The following is a 19465-nucleotide window of genomic DNA, read 5'->3' as shown; positions in this document are numbered from 1 at the left end:
GGGCCTACTTCGTCCGTTTTTCCGTGTTGCAAGTGGGGATCACCGGACGACTTGAACAGAAACGCAGGTTTCAAGGCGGCCGCTACAGTTCAACCGTTCTAAAGCACCTAAGGGTCTATGTTGGACCCCTGTGTTTCATTGTGCACTCCATCAAGAGACTTGAGGAGGGCAAAAATCGCGAATTAAAGCTGAAAGTCGAGGCATAACAGTGAACGAACGACCGAAAAAACAGAAAATGTACTGCAATGGTTACCACAAGAAATACCATAATCCTTCGATGTTCAGATAAATCAAGCATTTTAAAACACTTTTGGCATTTTTCTTAGACGGGAAATACAGGACACTTTTGTACCTTTTTCTGGAAAAAACCGTGGTATTCGTGAAATAAAACTTGTGAACATGTGATTTATTCTTTGGAACTAGAATATTTAACAGTAAACAAACGGGGGATCAGTAGCAGAATAGAAATCCAGTCGTAGTGGCAGTTGTCTAGGACAAGAAATAAAGCAAGAGTTTTTGTCAAATTTTTTAAAATGTGTGTACGTAATTTTACTTGCAAATGTATAGCATACTTTTGTGACCGCGAAACTATCGCCTCGAAAGCAGGCAAAAAAGAAAATGGGCACACGTGCAGGTAGCGTCAGAATGGAACACGCAAGCGCGCTCGACTGGAGCGGTCGCGGCGTCGGCTGCTCCCGAGATTCCGCTGTACCATGCCTGACCGGCCTAAATAAGCCGTGGCTGCGGTGGCTACATCTTCGCGCCGCCGCCCAGAAATTGGTGACCAGGATGACCGCGTCCAGCCACACCAGTGTCAACCTACACTATCGTACGGGTTTCTCGATGATCTAAATTCCTTTGAAAAAAGAATGGTTCATTTGGAATGAACTGGCCACAAGAAAATTATGGTTTTTGGTGTATAGTGAACAGAACGATCGCAAACCAGCTCAATGTGGTGTGAAGAACTTCTGTATTCCAAAAGATGCACTGCTTATATAGCTCTAGGATGATTACGTTAGTATAACGAATTTTTATCAGAATGGAACCTTGTTCCCTCCTAAAAAACTTCGTAAATAGGTTAGTTGGCCTTTCCGTAATCTTCAGCTGTGTACCTGTGGGGCGGTCTGCGGACGTGGTTGCTTCTCCGAAGTGTGGGTGGTGTATCTTTGGCATCTTTACACTGTGGTTCTTCTGTGTAGATTTTGCATGCTCCTGTCGACGACCGTATCTATATTTGCTGGGGATGTGGTGACGTGACCAGGCTGGCTGGTGGCACATCAAGATTCTAGGCAACGCTGTAGGGGACCTTGTGCTGGATCGGCTAGCTTCTGTGCTGATGAGGCCACATCTGTTACTTTCACGTTTTCATGCGTAATATGCTGATTGCGTTGTCAGTGGTCCTAGGACGGGATGAAGTGCTCATCCTGTAAAAGTTATGTTGATGCCGTGCTCAATCGCGACCGCAAGCGATCAACGTGAGTAAATCATACAGCGTTGCCTATATTAACAAGATACGTAGCCGGGCCCACAAGTTGGTGAACAACGTCTTGTGAAGATTGATGTTCTCATTTCGTAGTTTTGACGTAAACATTATTCTTGACGCAAAAGCATTGCGCTGATAATTTCCCTGGACTGCGCTGGCTGGCGTACATTTGTTCATGATTAGACATCAAAAGTTCCGCGGGGACCTTTTCAGTCACTGAGTTCCGGGTGTGCCGGCACGTAAGAAATAAATCGTCGAGTCATTATTTTGTCATGTGCTTGACTCCTGCCAGGTTGTCGCGAAAAACTTTCTTGAACAATGCTGTTTTTGGGGTGCGTACGAGTCTTTCTGCGGCCTCGTTGGATGCTGCTTGATATGAAGGCGTCCTCGTATCTTGGATGCACAGCTGTTCCATGAAGGGGCAAAAATGCTCGGAGGTGAACTGTGGTCCGTTGTCTGAAAGCAGCTCTCTGCGTAGCCGCAGGCTGCAAGAAAGAGTATTCAATTTAGAAATGCTTTAGGTGATTGCTGTTGCACTCATAGGAAACACTTCAATCCACTTCGAATACGTGTCAATTAGTACAAGAAGGTTTGTTCCGTCTTTGGCAGCGTAGTCCACGTGAACATGCTGCCTAAAGCCTGTAGAATATGGACATGGCTGCAGTGAATGAAAGAGCTTCACTGTTAGTGCGATTTGGCAAGTGTGGCACTGTTGCAGTGTTCTCTACTTCTTCGTCGAGACTGGAGCACCAAACATAGGATCTCGCCAACATCTTCATTCTGGTCATACATAGTTTCAACTTGTGTAGAGGGATGAATACTTCTGCTTGCAGACTCCTGGGAACTATGACCCTACGACCCGTCGTAAAGCATCCCTGCTCTATTGACGGTTTGTCTCGGCGAACGAAAAAAGGTCGAATTTCGCCAAGGTATTGGCTTGGCCTTCCAGAGAGCTTATGATTGTTTACGTACTCAGTAGCAAGTCGCGCTCGTATCGTTTGCCACATGTGCAGCGGTGAGCGGCGATACATAAAAAACGGTCAAGCTGTCTAGTTCATCTTTTTCTTTCATTGGCAGCGGTAGTCGTGACAACGCGTCTGCTGCTTGCATGTTTCGACCGCTTCGAAACATCAGATTGTACTGATAAGCTGGCAAGCCTCATCGCCCACCTTTGAATCGGGGCGACCTGGGCATAGATAAAGAACTTCAACAAGTGCGAACGCTCCCATATAGTCCAGCGGCGGAGTCGACTGCAGCACACCAAGCCGCCGGCATTGGTACGTGAACCAAACTTAATAATATTTGGGGTTTTACGTGCCAAAACCACTTTCTGATTATGAGGCACGCCGTAGTGGAGGACTCCGGAAATTTTGACCACCTGGGGTTCTTTAACGTGCACCTAAATCTAAGCACACGGGTGTTTTCGCAGTTCGCCCCCATCGAAATGCGGCCGCCGTGGCCGGGATTCGATCCCGCGACCTCGTGCTCAGCAGCCCAACACCATAGCCACTGAGCAACCACGGCGGGTCCGTGAACCAAACTTCTGGTTTCTATTTTGGGCGCTCGCGTTATCAACGCTAGCTGCAACACGTTACGCCGGCTGCGCTGGTAAGGGCTGCATCCTTCTTGTTTTTGCTTCTACAGCTGAACCGCGCGCAGTTTTACTGTAGAATCTATTTTATTATTAAGTAAACAGGATAATTAACGAACAGTCTTTACAAGCTTCTATGGAATTAGGGCCGCGTGCAATTTAAGAAAGTAGCGGCAAGAGGAGTTGTGAATTGAGGAACTGTTTATTTACCTCTATATAAATTCTCGTTCGGGCTTTTTGTTCATTCATCCAAACTTGTGACACCAGATAAGCAGCAGTAGTTTCCGTACGTAGCTCTACCAAACGCCATCAGCTCAAAAAGTAAATTACAAGCATGGGTCATTTTGGTATTTAGCCCTTATATGAATAATAATAATAATATTTGGGGTTTTACGTGCCAAAACCACTTTCTGATTATGAGGCACGCCGCAGTGGAGGACTCCGGAAATTTTGACCACCTGGGGTTCTTTAACGTGCACCTAAATCTAAGCACACGGGTGCTTTCGCATTTCGCCCCCATCGAAATGCGGCCGCCGTCTTATATGAATACTGCATGTAGAGACGAAACATGAGAAAGTGGTGAATGGGAGGCATTAGTAACACAAGCAATTTTCTTTTGCATACATGCGTACAAAATTCCCTCCTCATCCTAAACAAATCCAAAAAAATTATGCGCGACTCTGCTATCGCAAAAACCAGAGACCAGTGGACCAGGAAGAAGGCCAGTAGTGCCAACATTTCGCAATGCGGAAAGCAAGACCGCCGAAGAAAGCAAGTGAGCTTTTAGCGGAGAGGAATGACGTCACACTACATGTGTCCCCGCCTCGCCGCAGCTTCTCCCCCTATAGGCTCGACCCACACTCGCCGCGTAGCTATGCTGCGCGATACTACTTTATACTCTGCTTCCGCTCTCCCTCAGCTCTAACACCCAGCTCGGCTCCTCCCCCCCTTCCCCCGCAAGGCTGCACCCACCCTCGCCGCGATGGGGTGCTGCGCGATGATATTTTCATACTCTATTTTCACTCTTTCTCAGCTCTCTCTCCCCCAGCTCGGCGAAGCTGCGGACGTCAAGAGAATCCCAGCGCGGTGGTCACAGCTTCTCTCGAAAAAATATGAAGGAAGCATCTGCTGTCCAATCGTTCCCCAATTTCCGCGCCTCATTTCCTGCACTTTAAGAGCACAAGTACACCCCAGGCGACACCGCGTTTTCAAAAGAACTTGACCTCTGTCGACGCGATGGTACGCTACGTACAAAAGGAGGCCACAACATAGGCTCTCGAGCAGACCATGCTAGACGCTCGTAGAATGCCTTCTACTCGCACTCAAGACAAATGCATGGGTGCTAAGCCTGTTTTCAATCGTTCAGAAGATGGAATTTGAGAGTTACGAGTTTCTGGTTTTTGAGCTCCTCTGCGTTATTGTTCTTTTGCGTGTCCTGCCAGCTCAAGCAACAAGCTCCTTGTCATCTTTATTTGGAATAGGTAGTCACATTTTCGACAAGCGTTAGTCCCGAAAGAGGTATGCTGTGTTACAAGCCATAAAAGGCGTCACGCACTTTTCCCAGTAAGGTTCAGCACAGGCCAAACTAACTGTCACCACGGCGGAGATGCTTTTCGCTAACTACGTCACAGCGCGAGGCGCGGAGAGCGTTCCGCAAATTATCTCCAAAAGTAACCAAATTAATTAAAATTGTGTCAGGGATCAGATAAACCGTCCCGAACTTGTCCTGGTAAGATTCAGTACCCACGAAAGTAACAGTGCCACATGGCCAAGTTTCTATTCGCTAACTGGGTCACAAAGCCAAGGTCTAAGAAGGTGCAAGTATCCACAAACTACCGAAATAAGGTAGAATAATGTGGGGCCTATAGAATGCGTCTCAAACATCTTCCGCCACGAGTATGAAAAATTAAAAATAAATTATGGGGCTTTACATGCCGAAACCACGATCTAATTTTGAGGCACGCCGTATTGGGGGACTATGGGAGTTTGGACCACCTGGGGTTCTTTAGCGTGCACCTAAATCTAAGTACAGAGGTATTTTCGCCCCCATCGAAACGTGGCCACCGCGGCCGAGATTCGATCCCTCGACCTCGTGCTAAGCAGCCCAACACCATAGCCACTGAGCAACCACAGCGGGTCACCACGAGTCTAACCCCGATTGTATAACTTCACGCATTTCGAAATATGCAGCAGGTTTTGCCTTTTTGTATTACAAGAGTGTAAAACCTGCCGAACGTTTTTACTCTTTGCGGGCATTGAGGGTTCATATAGTAATCGCTGACTCGACAGCTATCCCACAAATTAAGAAAAACGAGACAAAAATTATTGTCAGAACTCGATTATGGAGCTAGCACTTACAATTGTCTTCATAGCTGTATGGCATTACTAGATAGACTTTGAAATGATCGGAAGAAACACCTAAAGGCTCGGAAAATATCTTCACTTCATAAGTTTTCAGGAGGAGCAAACCGCTCTTCTATTGAAAAAAATATATTTTAACTTCTGCCACCAATAAAAATTATTACACTTTTTGGATTCCTTAGTACGTTTTTTTTTTTAGAACCATCAATTATAGAGCTTCACGCAAGCAGTTTGTACAAGCTAAACGCGACGATGGCGCCATGCGCTTGCGAATTTGTTTAAAGACGGAATCGTGTTAAGAGGCGGCTGAGCGCGGGTTGTATTCTGGTTGTCAATCGCATTACTGGCACTGAGCCAAAAAAGAAGGAAAGCTGGGCCAAAGGGCACGTTTTTGTATGTATAAAATGATGTGCTTTATAAAATGCCATAGGGCTTGCCTTAAATGTGCGTTCAAACACAATCTTTCTAGCGCACGTGTAGGCGGGATCCAATTGGCGACAAAATGCGCGCGTTCCCAAGTAGCTATGCACACGCCCGATTACTCGTTACTCTACACTGACGTCCTCCAACTCGCACGATATGGGCGGTGCATATACTCAAGCTCGCCACGTTAGTTTTCGCTATTTTATACCAGTTGAATGGCCAGCGCAAACGTAGTTGGAGGGTATTGAAAAAAATGGAAATTCGTCGCCTGCAGCACAAGTGCCGTCATTTATAACATGGCAAACGCGTGGACAAGCTTCCATTCAAATTAATAAACACACTCGCATTTCCTTAAGCGCCGTGCTCAATCAGCATTACAAACACTTGCGCTGCAGCTAAAACGAAGAAATGCTACTTAGCAGTGACTGGTCCGTCGGACTCACAGCTACAGTGCGGGCATGTTTGCCCCGAGGGTTTGAACTATGGGCTACATATTGCACGCCGTCTGTCGCGCTCATCAGCTTCATCGCGCCACACCCATTTATACACCGGTAAAGACACATCGCTGTTTTGCTCGGACGCTAATGAAGTTCGCAACGGACTGGAATGATCTGGTTAATTCTACCTAAAAGAATAGTGGAGGAAAGAAAATTCTACGCACGCATAGTGACAGAGCGAATTGGCTCGCCCCAACGCACCAAACGCACACACACACGGAACTCCCCAGCAATAGCATTGCACATCGCCTCCAAATCTGCGGTACACATGCTTTGAAGCCTTCGTGCGAAGCACAACATGAGTTCAGAAAACATTAACAAATATAAACGATGCGGCCAGCCATGGCTGGCTATTTTGCAAAATGACTAACCATGTGTTTACAAGCTGGAGCGCTTTCCGCCCTTATTCCTTCGGTCTCTTTCATTCCCGCGATCTCAGTGGCTGGCTACAAGAGACGATTTTCTTTTTCTCTTCGCCGATATTTTACTCAGAGGCCGATCGGTGCGACGAAGGCATTTTCCAGTTACGCGGCATAAGTTTTCCAGTGTCGCAACTTGTCTGTGAAGGGAGAATCGCCGAGCCTGAAAAGGGCTTTGTACCCTTGTGCGTGCAGTGCAAACGAATAAGCTCGTCCGCCATTATTCGTACCCAGACACAAGTGAACTATCGTGCATAGATACTATTACCTTTCCAAGATATGGTACTGTCTTGTATAACATGACTGGAGTACAATTAACCATGGCCTCCTTAGGCTTACGTAGCTTTTCACATCGTTTCTTTTTTGCACAATTCGCCATACAGCATGATTTAACAATAAATTAATGCAAACATTCTTGTTCAAGCGCCAGAAGAAACGACCTTTCGAACGTAATGCCCGTAATTAACCGCTCGTATTATGGCACCACAATGTATTTTTTCTGCCCCTACCTCTGTCTCTGACCACAACAACGGCAACATGGCGAGCATTCACCGGCGACGCGGATGCCCTTTGCAATGAGGATTCGCTTATCGTTTTTAATTACATTTCTAAGGGATTATCTGCTTACACATACGTGACATAATTTCATCTTGCAGTAAAAACAAAAATCCGTTTCATTGAACAGTTGAATTACGCCTGAGAGACATCTACGGTCGCTTGCTATGGTTGTTCGCCAATGGCATATCGCTCCTGTAATAAGTAGTCCTCCACCACAGAGAGGTAATATTCCTAGCCATAAAGTGTGTATATATATATATATATGTGTGTGTGTGTGTGTGTGTGTGTGTGTGTGTGTGTGTGTGTGTGTGTGTGTTTGTGTGTGTGTGTGTGTGTGTGTTTATAACCCGTCGTGGTTGCTCAGTGGCTATGGTGTTAGGCTGCTGAGCACGAGGTCGCGGGATGGAATCCCGGCAACGGCGGCCGCATTTCGATGGGAGTGAAATGCAAAAACACCCGTCTACTTAGATTTAGGTGCACGTTAAAGAACCGCAGGTGGCCGAAATTTCCGGAGTCCCCCACTACGGCGTGCTTCATAATCACAAAGTGGTTTTCGCACGTAAAACCCCACAATCTAATACATGGGCTCAGCGAAAGTGATTGTAGTACGAAGAAATAGGTGCCGATGTTCCTGGCTGAAATTCGTCACGCGGAGCGCCGAAAGTCCACGTCGAAGCATAATGAGACTGCGGGCTGCACATATACCATGAGTCAGCATAAGGGAGGAATTGGCCTCTGCAACAGCTTCGCCGTCACGCAGATCGTCGCATACGACCATTACCAGGACACTTGCGTGTGGTGGTACAGTTACACTGTCGGCGTAAACTCGAAGCGCGTTACGTCGGCTATTGTCGCGGTTGTTCGCTGCTCTTTCTGTCGAAAAAGTCACTGTGCGCTCCCGGAGGTCTATAATGGCACCATACCCTCGCAGAAAGTCGACGCCCAAGATGAGGTCCCGATAACAATCGCGGAGTATAAGGCATCTGGCTGGAAACGTGGACCCACGAATTTATACTCTGACCGTGCACATGCCCAACGGCGTTACGACATGCCCGCCAGCATTACGAGTTTGAGTTCCAAACCAAGGCGCGATAACTTTTCTAAGTTCCGCCGCTTCTTTTCCGCACAGTATTGAGTAGTCGGCCCCCGTGTCCAATAAAGCACTAACATGGCGGCCGTCGAGCATAACAGGTATGTCAAGCGAGAGTATGTCGCTGAGTTCGGCTGCTGTCGTCATTGAATCGTGCTGAATAGACCGTGCTCGCGTCGATGGGAGGTCTTCGGAAGGGCAATGATCAGCGGCCTCGCCCCCGAAGGTCGCTGTTCTTAGTTTTGCCGGCGAGGGCTTGGCGATCGTCCCTGCGCTGCCATTGGAGGGCTTCTAGGAGCGGAGGAAGAACGCCTGGAGGACGGCGAGTGCGACTGCCGCCGCGGGAACAGTGGCTTACTCTGCTGGGTCAAGTATTCTTCAATCGCCCTAGTACTTTCGCCATATCTGGGCCTTGGTGTATCCGCGGCAAAACCTTGCAGCCCGAGGCGGCGGTATGGGCACTCGCGGTATACCTGACCAGCTTCTCCACAATGATAGCACACAGGCCTTCTGTCCGGGGTACGCCAGATGTCAGATTTCCTTTCGAGCGGGCGACGATACTCCATACGTTGGATTGGTTGCACCGATGGGAGCGGCGGGAAGTATGACGCGGCGTAAGGCGTGGCGGGGTTGAAATGGGTCAAAGCGGGGACAGGGACTGCCTCAAAACTTCCGCATACGACGGCCGCTGCAACTGTGCTGTCACAGGCGTCGCATTGTTGCTTGGGACGGGACATTGGATCGCTTGCTGTACTTGGCTCCTCACAAGGGCAGAAATGGAACCTAGCGTGGGCTGAGGCGGGCAGGTGAGCCGTTTAAGCTCATCACACACCACAGAGCGGATAAGATCTCGGAGAACGTCCACGTTTCCAACGGCAATCGCGTCCGTCAATGAAGCAGCTTTCACGTGCTTGTCATACGGAGCTGAGCGCTGGTCCGAAGGTGAAGTTGGGTTCAATTTCCTTTCATAGAAAGTTGAGCGCTGGTGTAGCATCTTTTTCATCGTGGTGGCTTCGGTTAAGAATTCAGCCACGGTCTTCGGCGGGCTTCGAACAAGGCCAGCAAATAGCTGGCCTTGTTCATAGCAAATAGCAATAGCAAATAGCAAATAGCAAATAGATGGCGCAGCTTCTTTTCCTCAGACATGGTTGGATCCACCCGACGGAAGAGGCGCGTAATATCGTGGACGTACGACGTCACGCTCTCGTTCGGCTGATGAATGCGGGATTGGAGCGCCCGTTCGGCTCGCTCGAGGCGATCAGCATTGGTGTAGGTCTCCAGCAAGGCAAGATGGAACTCGCGCCATGATTTGATGAGCCCTTCTCGGTTCTCGTACCAAGTGCGGGCACCGTCCTCCAAGCTGAAGTAGACGTTCCTTAACTTCACCGCGTCGCTCCATTAATTTATCTCGGCAACGCGCTTAAATTGGGCTAATCAGTCTTCTACACCCTCGAAGATATCTCCGTGGAACACTTTCGGCAGTCGGAGATTCTGGAGCAGATACTGCGTTGCCGTTGTGGCCGTACCTTGCCTAATGGTCGGTAGGGACGTTGACGTTCCTTCCATACCGGTGTGTGGGGGCGTCGATGTTGTTGCGGAGAGATGATCAAGCTCCGGAGGTAATCCTCGTATTCTCTTGCTTGCCCGGTGAACAGGGTTATTCACTAGGATAGGGCTGGTACTCCTGCTACCAGGAGGGGTTTGTGGCATCGGATAAACCGTACCCAACACCTCCACCAGTTTTGTCACGAAAAGACAATGGACGTGGTACCCGGTGTCGGCGAGGGACGCAGTTGTACAAGATGGCGTGCAATAATTCAAGCCGGCGTCCTCAGCTTCTACCTTTTCTACTTCAGCGCCCGTCTCTTGCTGAGCGCGTGTTCCAGTTCCAACTTCTTTTTTCAGCGCTGGCTCGTGAGACCTAGCGGCAGCACATATATATATATATATATATATATATATATATATATATATATATATATATATATATATATATATATATATATATATATATTGTAGCGAAGAGAGACGCTAGTGGGTTCAGCGCTACTGGCTCTAAACGGTAGTGGGTCGAGCGCTCCTGCTCAGCAACGGCTCTCGTGCTTGGAAGCTGTGACTGTCCTGCCCGTCGATGTTGCGCTGCTCCGAGCTCTGCCTAATAAACACCTTTAGAATTGGTGGAGTGTGCGGGGTACCCTCAGACGATCATCCTGGAACTCCGGTCTCGTACCCTACCATCTACCATGCCCCAAGACGCCTCCCAGCAAACGCCTCTTCCTGCACCCACTGCGTGTCCCGGGGTGCCTCGTCATCGCGACCCTCCTATCTACACTGGAGCAGACGACACTGACGTGGACGAATGGCTCACGGCGTACGACAGGGTAGGCGACCATAACAAGTGGGACGAAGCGGTCAAACTGAGCCATGTTCTGTTCTACCTCGCTGGAGTTGCCAGCCTGTGGTATAACAACCATCAAGCAGAGTTCCAGACATGGTCGGAATTTAAGACTTCCCTCGCCGATGTATTTGGTCGCCCTGCTGTTCGCAAGCTGCGTGCCGAGCAACGTTTGCGAGAATGAGCTCAACAGCCAGGTGAAACGTTCACCAGCTATATCGAAGATATCCTGGACCTATGCAGGAAAGTCGATTCGACCATGGCGGAGTCTGATCGAATCCGAAACATCCTGAAGGGCATAGAAGACGACGCCTTTAACATGTTGCTGGCCAAAACTCCACGCTCTGTGGCTGAAATTGTCACACTGTGTCAGAGCTATGAAGAACTCCGCAGGCAGCGGTCACTGACCCGTCGATCTCTACCGCGTGACGAACACCTCGCTGGTTTGGCTGCCATGTCCAACCAGGCAGCGTTGCTCGCAGAAATGAAGGCGTTGGTCCGCGAGGAAGTTGCCCGGCAACTCTCGTTGATGGATTTTGCACAGCCGCAGTCGGCACACGCACCTACGCCAAGTTTTCCACCTCCGCTTGGCCGTGTCATAGCGCAAGAACTGCACGAGGTCTTGCCTGAGCACCACCAGCGTGTTCCTGCGGCTGCGCCTCACAGCTACGCCGAAGTCATGGCCAGGCCCCAACAGATCCCGACGGCTGTGCCACTCAGCTACGCCGAAGTCGTCACCCAGCCTCAACAACTCCCTCAACGGGGACCTCTCACGTACGCCGAAGTCCTCGCTATGCCCCGACAACAGCCTGCTATGCAATCGATTCACCAGCCGCCACGTCCAACGCGTCCTTCCACATGGATGGGACCTGCCGCAACGACTCGGTGGCGTACAGCGGACAATCGACCGATATGTTTTGCGTGCGACTACGCAGGCCACGTCGCACGCTACTGTAGTCGCGTGCAGTCGCCTAGCGCTACACCATATGTGCCAAGTTCTATGGTGGGTTCTCCGCGCCCTTATTACGACGACGAACCTCGGGCTGCGTCACCACCATTCCGCCGGTCCGCCAACATCCGCCGCTCAACTTCTCCACGCCGACGCTCCCCATCACCGATGCGGCCTCGGCCCGAAGCTCGGGATGAGGAAAACTAATCGTCGCAGTCCATGAGGCAAGGACTGCGACCCCATCGAAACGCGGAAGTCCTCAACGTAGCCCGACCAATGTGATAGACGTGTTAGTTGACGGTGTGCGCACATATGCCCTCGTGGATACCAGAGCCGCATATCAGTTATGGACGCAAAGCTTTGTCGCTTCCTTCGAAAGGTTACGACGCCCATTGCTGGACTCGCCCTCCGAACAGCAGGCGCACAGCGTATTCACCCGATTGCGGCGTGCACCGCTCGTGTTCACATCGAGGACGTTGTATACGCCGTCTAATTTATTGTGATTTCCTCGTGCTCCCACGAAGTTATCCTGGGGTGGAACTTTCTCGCACGCCACGATGCCGTCATTCATTGCGCACGGGCTGAACTAGAACTGTCGCCGATCTCAGATATGACGCTTGCCGATAATGCTTCTTTTGCGAACAAACTACTCGTCAGGCACGACACAAACGTTCCTGCCAACTCGTCACTGATTGTATCAATGCAGTGCAGCAGCCTCTCTGACGCCATCGCACTACTTTCTCCGTCGGGCAACTTTTATACTCGAAAAGATCTGCTGCTGCCTTTTGCGGCTGTGAGCGTCAAACAGGGCTCCACAGCTATTTTTGTCTGTAACCCCTTCCCATACCCTGTGATGCTGCTTCAAGGCGAATGTCTTGGCCACGTGGAAGTGATCGACGCCGTACAAATTACGGATGTTCCCGAAGACACGTCCTGCGCCAGTTACAACACGCTCGGTTCTCTCTCTACGTCGGACCCTTTGCCCACAGGTGTGTTCGATTCATCTATTGTCGATGGCCTCACCCCACCTCAGCGTTCGCAGCTTCTGCGCATCTTAGAAGAATTTCGTTCTTCTTTTGATGTCGGGCAACCTTCCCTTGGCCGGGCGTCTGCTGTCACGCACAATATTGACACTGGCTCCCAACCGCCATTGCGGCAACGACCATATCGCGTCTCTGCCACACAACGTCGTGTGATTAATGAACAAGTGGACGATATGCTTCACCGCGAAGTGATCCGACCCTCGAACAGTCCATGGGCATCTCCTGTCGTCCTTGTTACGAAAAAAGACGGCTCGGTACGGTTCTGTGTGGACTATCGGCGCCTGAACGAGATCACTCGCAAAGATGTATACCCGCTGCCGCGAATCGATGACGCCATCGATAGCCTACACGGAGCAGAATTCTTTTCATCTCTAGATTTACGCTCCGGCTATTGGCAAGTACCCATGGCTGACGTCGATAGGCCGAAGACAGCCGTTGTCACACCCGACGGTTTATACGAATTTAACGTCATGCCGTTTGGACTTTGTAATGCGCCAGCAACCTTTGAACGCATGATGGACACAGTTCTCCGCGGTTTGAAGTGGCACACGTGCTTATGTTATCTCGACGACGTTGTTGTTTTTGCCTCTGACTTTACCTCGCACCTTCAACGCCTACGGCGTGTTTCGACGTGCTTAGCAAACGCTGGCCTCCAACTGAACCTAAAGAAGTGCCGATTTGCAGCGCGGCAGCTCACGATACTAGGTTACGTCGTCTCGAAGGATGGAATCCTCCCCGATCTGGACAAACTTCGTGCGGTAGCTGAATGTCCTAAACCGACGTCCGTCAAAGAACTGCGCAGTTTTGTAGGTTTATGTTCCTACTTCAGGCGCTTCATTCGCAATTTCGCCGCCGTCATATCGCCCCTGACGAAGCTCCTTGGCAGCAACGGACCTCTCCATTCGTGGTCGTCCGAGTGCGACGAGGCGTGCACTAAGCTCCGTCGTTTGCTGACGTCTCCTCCCATTTTGCGCCACTACGACCCAACGGCACCTATTGAGGTACACACAGATGCCAGCGGTGTTGGCCTCGGCGCTGTCCTAGCGCAGCGCAAAGAAGGGTTTCCTGAATATGTTGTGGCATACGCAAGCCGTATGCTCACTAAAGCCGAGACCAACTACACCGTCACGGAAAGAGAATGCCTGGCGATCATCTGGGCGCTTACCAAGTTGGCCTACCAAGTATGGTCTACAATTTGATGTCGTCACGGACCACCATGCACTATGCTGGCTGTCGTCATTGAAGGATCCCTCAGGCCGTCTCGCCCGCTGGGCGCTTCGCTTACAGGATTACGATATCCGCGTACTGTACCGGAACGGACGCCAGCACGCTGATGCTGACGCCCTCTCACGTTCTCCCTTGCCAGTCGACAATCCCTGCTGCGCAATATCCCAGCTTGACGTTTCTTCCGTCGACATTGGGACCATCGCTTCTGAGCAGCGCAAGGACCCCTGGATTGCCTCCATCATAGATTGCCTTGCTGATCCGTCATCGCAGCCAACCACTCGTGCATTACGCCGTCAAGCTCGCCATTTCGCCATTCGAGAAGACCTGCTTCACCGACGCAATTACACCTCTGACGGCCGCCAGTGGTTATTAGTTGTACCTCGAAGCCTGCGTTCTGACATCTGCGCAGCGTTCCACTCTGATCCACAGTGTGCTCACTCAGGACTTTTCAAAACCTACCAGAGCCTCCGACGACGCTAGTAGTGGCGGGGAATGTACAGCTACATTCAAAAGTTCGTTCGCTCATGCCCCGACTGCCAGCGCCGAAAATCTTCACCCCACCACTCGCCAGCTGGTCTGCAGCCTCTACCCTGCCCTATCCGGCCGTTCGGGCGCGTTGGCATCGATTTGTATGGGCCACTTCCCCTGACGTCGTCTGGTAACCGCTGGGCCATTGTGGCAGTAGATCACCTTACACGATACGCCGAAACCGCCGCTCTCCCAGCAGCTACAGCGCGCGATGTTGCATCATTCCTGCTACGCCGATTCATCCTGCGGCATGGTCCACCTCAAGAACTGCTCAGCGATCGCGGAAGCGTCTTCCTGTCGGAAGTCATTGAAGCGATTCTCAAAGAGTGCCACGTTGTTCATCGTACGACTACGGCGTACCACCCTCAAACGAATGGGCTCACAGAACGCTTCAACCGTACGCTCGGCGAAATGCTTTCAATGTACGTTGCCTCCGACCACACGAACTGGGACGCCGTTCTGCCATTCGTCACCTACGCGTATAATACCGCTACGCAGAGCACCACTGGATTTTCACCCTATTTCTTGCTGTATGGTCGACACCCTTCGCACACCATTGGCACTATTCTGCCGTACCGGCCGGATGCATCCGAGTGCGTGCCTATTTCTGCCACGGTCAGACATGCAGAAGAGTGCCGCGACCTCGTACGGGCCTTTACTTCCGCCGATCAAGAGCGCCAGAGGAGCACTCGCGGTGACGCCACTGCCACGGTCACCTTCGATCCGGGAGCGCTCGTGTGGCTCTCAGTTCCTCTAACTGCCCCTGGCCTTTCATCAAAACTGGTCCCTAAGTATGAAGGCCCTTATCGTGTTCTCGAACGCGCATCTCCTGTAAACTATGTCATCGAACCAGTTGAGCCATCTGACGACATGCGCCGCCGTGGACGAGACATTGTCCATGTCGACCGTTTAAAGCCTTACTACTATCCGCTCATCGTGACGAGCTGTTAGGTCGCCGGACGGCTCCCTTCTCGCTCCCGGGGGGTGATTATAGCGAAGAGAGACGGCAGTGGGTTCAAGGCTACTGGCTCTAAACGGTAGTGGGTCGAGCGCTCCTGCTCAGCAACGGCTCTCGTGCTTGGAAGCTGTCACTGCCCTGCCCGTCGACGTTGCGCTGCTCCGAGCTCTGCCTAATAAACACCTTTAGAATATATATATATATATATATATATATATATATATATATATATATATATATATATATATATATATATATATATATATATATATATATATATATCATCATCAGCCTAGTTACGCCCACTGCAGGGCAAAGGCCTCTCCCATACTTCACCAACTACCCCGGTCATGTACTAATTGTGGCCATGTTGTCCCTGCAAACGTCTTAATGTCATCCGCCCACCTAACTTTCTGCCGCCCCCTGCTACGCATCCCTTACCTTGGAATCCAGTCCGTAACCCTTAGTGACCATCGGTTATCTTCCCTCCTCATTACATGTCCGGCCCATGCCCATTTCTTTTTCTTGATTTCAACTAAGATGTCGTTTACCCGCGTTTGTTGCCTCACCCAATCTGCTCTTTTCTTATCCCTTAACGTCACACCCATCATTCTTCTTTCCATAGCTCGTTGCGTCGTCCTCAATTTCAGCAGAACCCTTTTCGTAAGCCTCCAGGTTTCTGCCCCTTATGCGAGTACTGGTAACACACAGCTGTTATACACTTTCCTTTTGAGGGATAGTGGCAACCTGCTGTTCATGGTTTGAGAATGCCTGCCAAACGTACCCCAGCCCATTCTTATTCTTCTGGTTATTTCAGTCTCATGATCCGGATCCGTGGTCACTACCTGCCCTAAGTAGATTTATTCCCTTACCCCTTCCAGTGCTTCGCTACCTATCGTAAACTGCTGTTCTCTTCCGAGCCTGTTAAACATTACTTTAGTTTTCTGCAGATTAATTTTCAGACCCACCCTTCTGCTTTGCCTCTCCAGGTCAGTGAGCATGCATTGCAATTGGTCTCCTGAGTTACTAAGCAAGGCAATATCATCAGCGAATCGCAAGTTGCTAAGGTATTCTCCATCAACTTTTATCCCCAATTCTTCCCACTCCAGGCCTCTGAATACCTCCTGTAAACATGCTGTGAATAGCATTGTAGATATCGTATCTCCCTGTCTGACGCCTTTCTTTATAGGGATTTTGTTGCTTTCTTTGTGGAGGACTACGGTGGCTGTGGATCCGCTATAGATATCTTCCAGTATTACATATGGCTCATCTACACCCTGATTCCGTAATGCCTCCATGACTGCTGAGGTTTCGACTGAATCAAACGCTTTCTCGTAATCAATGAAAGCTATATATAAGGGTTGGTTATATTCTGCACATTTCTCTATCACTTGATTGATAGTGTGAATATGGTCTATTGTTGAGTAGCCTTTACGGAATCCTGCCTGGTCTTTTGGTTGACAGAAGTCTAAGGTGTTCCTGATTCTATTTGCGATTACCTTAGTAAATACTTTGTAGGCAACGGACAGTAAGCTGATCGGTCTATAATTTTTCAAGTCTTTGGCGTCTCCTTTCTTATGGATTAGGATTATGTTAGCGTTGTTCCAAGATTCCGGTACGCTCGAGGTTATGAGGCATTGCGTATACAGGGTGGCCAGTTTCTCTAGAACAATCTGACCACCATCTTTCAACAAATCTGCTGTTACCTGATCCTCCCCAGCTGCCTTCCCCCTTTGCATAGCTCCTAAGGCTTTCCTATATATATATATATATATATATATATATATATATATATACTGTTACGGAAGGATGAAGGAAGAGAAATAAAGAACGCGATCCGCTGGCTGCTGCTTGTTTTTGGTGGTCAGCCATCTTAACTACTCTGACTAATTTTGTATATATATTGTACATGCACCCTCTGTATACTCTCAACAGCCCCATAACATATCAATGAGAGGAGCGGGGTACCACCGCTGGAAACGGAGCTCCGCAGTGGACGTCGCTTCACCGTTCGCACCATGAATGACGGTGAGCACGCGGGATCAACAACGTTACCGCTTCCTACGTCATTGTCGCCAGCTACGTCGCTAGCTGTAACCTTCGGGTGTCGTTGTGTAGCCCAGAATCATGGAACTCTCTATGGGACCGATGGCGCCGACCTTGAAGAGTGGGTGGCCATGTTCGAGCCGGTGAGTGCAATCAATAGAAGGGACCCTACGCACATGCTAGCGAACCTGTTCTCTCTAAGAGGCACGGTAAAGGTGGGGTATGAAAGCGACGAAGAGGAGCTAACCAGCTGGGAATAATGCCAAGATAGGTTGGCACAGCTGTTTGGCAAACCAGCTGGCCGTAAAATTACCGCAGAACAGGAACTGTCCTCCCGTGCCCAGTCGCCCACGGAGTCCTATGTCTCGTACATCCAGAACGTGCTGAGATCTTGTCGTAATCGATCACGACATGACAGAAGCTGAGAAGGTCGGGCACTTGCTTAAAGGCAATGCTGATGACGCGTTTAATCTGCTCACATGCAAAAGCTCCTCTACTGTTCATGCTATCATTAAAGAGTGCCGACAATTAGAGTACACCAAAAGCCGACACGTCTTGCAACCATGCGCCAGACTTCCCAATATTGCCGCAACGCCGACTTGTGAAGATCAAGCCGCACAGCAGCATGCGTCGCCATTATAGGACGTGGTGCGAATCATTCGACGCGAACTGGACGTGATGGTGCCCGCAGCCCTCTAATCGCGGAGCCCTGATGCTACCACATTTTCAGTTTCTCTCGTACAAGCCATCACTCGCCAGGGATTTGAAAAGATTGGTTTGCATTCCGTCTGTGCTGTCGCCAATCCCAGAGCTAACGAACACCCTTCTACTATTTTCGCTCCACCTCTACGATGTTTTCCGCTTTATCGCAACACGAGTGAGTGGAGAACTGCGGGCGACCAGCCGGTATGTTTAACCTCTCGCCGCATTGGTCGTGCTGCCCGATGTCGCAACTCGTAGACCTCAACATCTCGCACGCCGACCAACCTGAGCCGTTTTAATGGAAATACCCGCAATGTTTTGCCTACCGCTAAGCCCAACAGCGCCAACAACTCTGCTAGGAACACGTGGTGCAGTCGCTCTTCATCGCCGCGCGGACACCAGTCTCGTTCACCGCAAACTCGTTTTCCGCCTTACCGGTTGTGGCAACCACGTCGCCTTTCGTCCCGTGAGGCTTTTGACCGCACCCTTTCGGTAAACTAAGAAATCCAGTCCTCGGAGGTGGTGTTGCATTGCCTACTACTGCAGCAAATTTTCTGTCTATGCCCACAAAGAGGGGTGTACTTGACGTTAAAATAGACGGCGCACCTGTCCAAGCACTCGTCGACAATAGAGTCCCCGTATCTGTGATGAGTGCTACCATACGTAGAAGTTTAAAAAAAGGTCTTCACCCCGGCCGCTGCCTGAGTGCTTCGTATGGCCGACGGTGGCGTGCTGGTTGTTCTTCGAATGTGTACTCCGCGTTTATGTATAGCCGGCCGCCCTACTTCTGTTCTCTTTGCTGTGACCGACAAGTGCCCTCACGACGTCATCCTTGGACTGGAATTTTTTGCCATCATTCCGCTCTCATCGACTGCGCAACCGGCGTTCATCAGATGCAGCTGCCTCAAGTCGCCGATGCTCCGAGCACCGCTCCACCGCACTTGTGTTCGCTTCACGATGTGCGTCTGTCACTTGAAACAGTCACTTACGCCGCTGTCACCGTGCAGCCGTAGATTGCTCACGGTGAATATGTCTTTCGCCCCATCGTCGACGTGATTTTGAACCGGAACGTTGCTCTGCGGCATACGCTGGTGACTATTACTAATAACGGCTTCGTTCTTCCGCTTCTGAATTTCAGCCTGTGCCCTCAAGTGCTGCCACCCGGCAGGTTCGTCGCCAGAGTTTCTAATTCCGA

General features: G+C 50.2%; 1 long non-coding RNA gene across 1 annotated transcript in view; it reads left to right on the top strand.

Moving 5' to 3' along the window:
• Positions 1-19465, top strand: part of LOC142591226 (uncharacterized) — a 74366-nt gene that overhangs the window by 48370 nt on the left and 6531 nt on the right. The window lies entirely within an intron of this gene.

This window comes from Dermacentor variabilis, chromosome 8, assembly GCF_050947875.1.
Source record: "Dermacentor variabilis isolate Ectoservices chromosome 8, ASM5094787v1, whole genome shotgun sequence".
NCBI lineage: Eukaryota > Metazoa > Arthropoda > Arachnida > Ixodida > Ixodidae > Dermacentor > Dermacentor variabilis.
The sequence above is the reverse complement of the archived record's forward strand: the minus strand, read 5'-3'. Positions and strand labels throughout refer to the sequence as shown.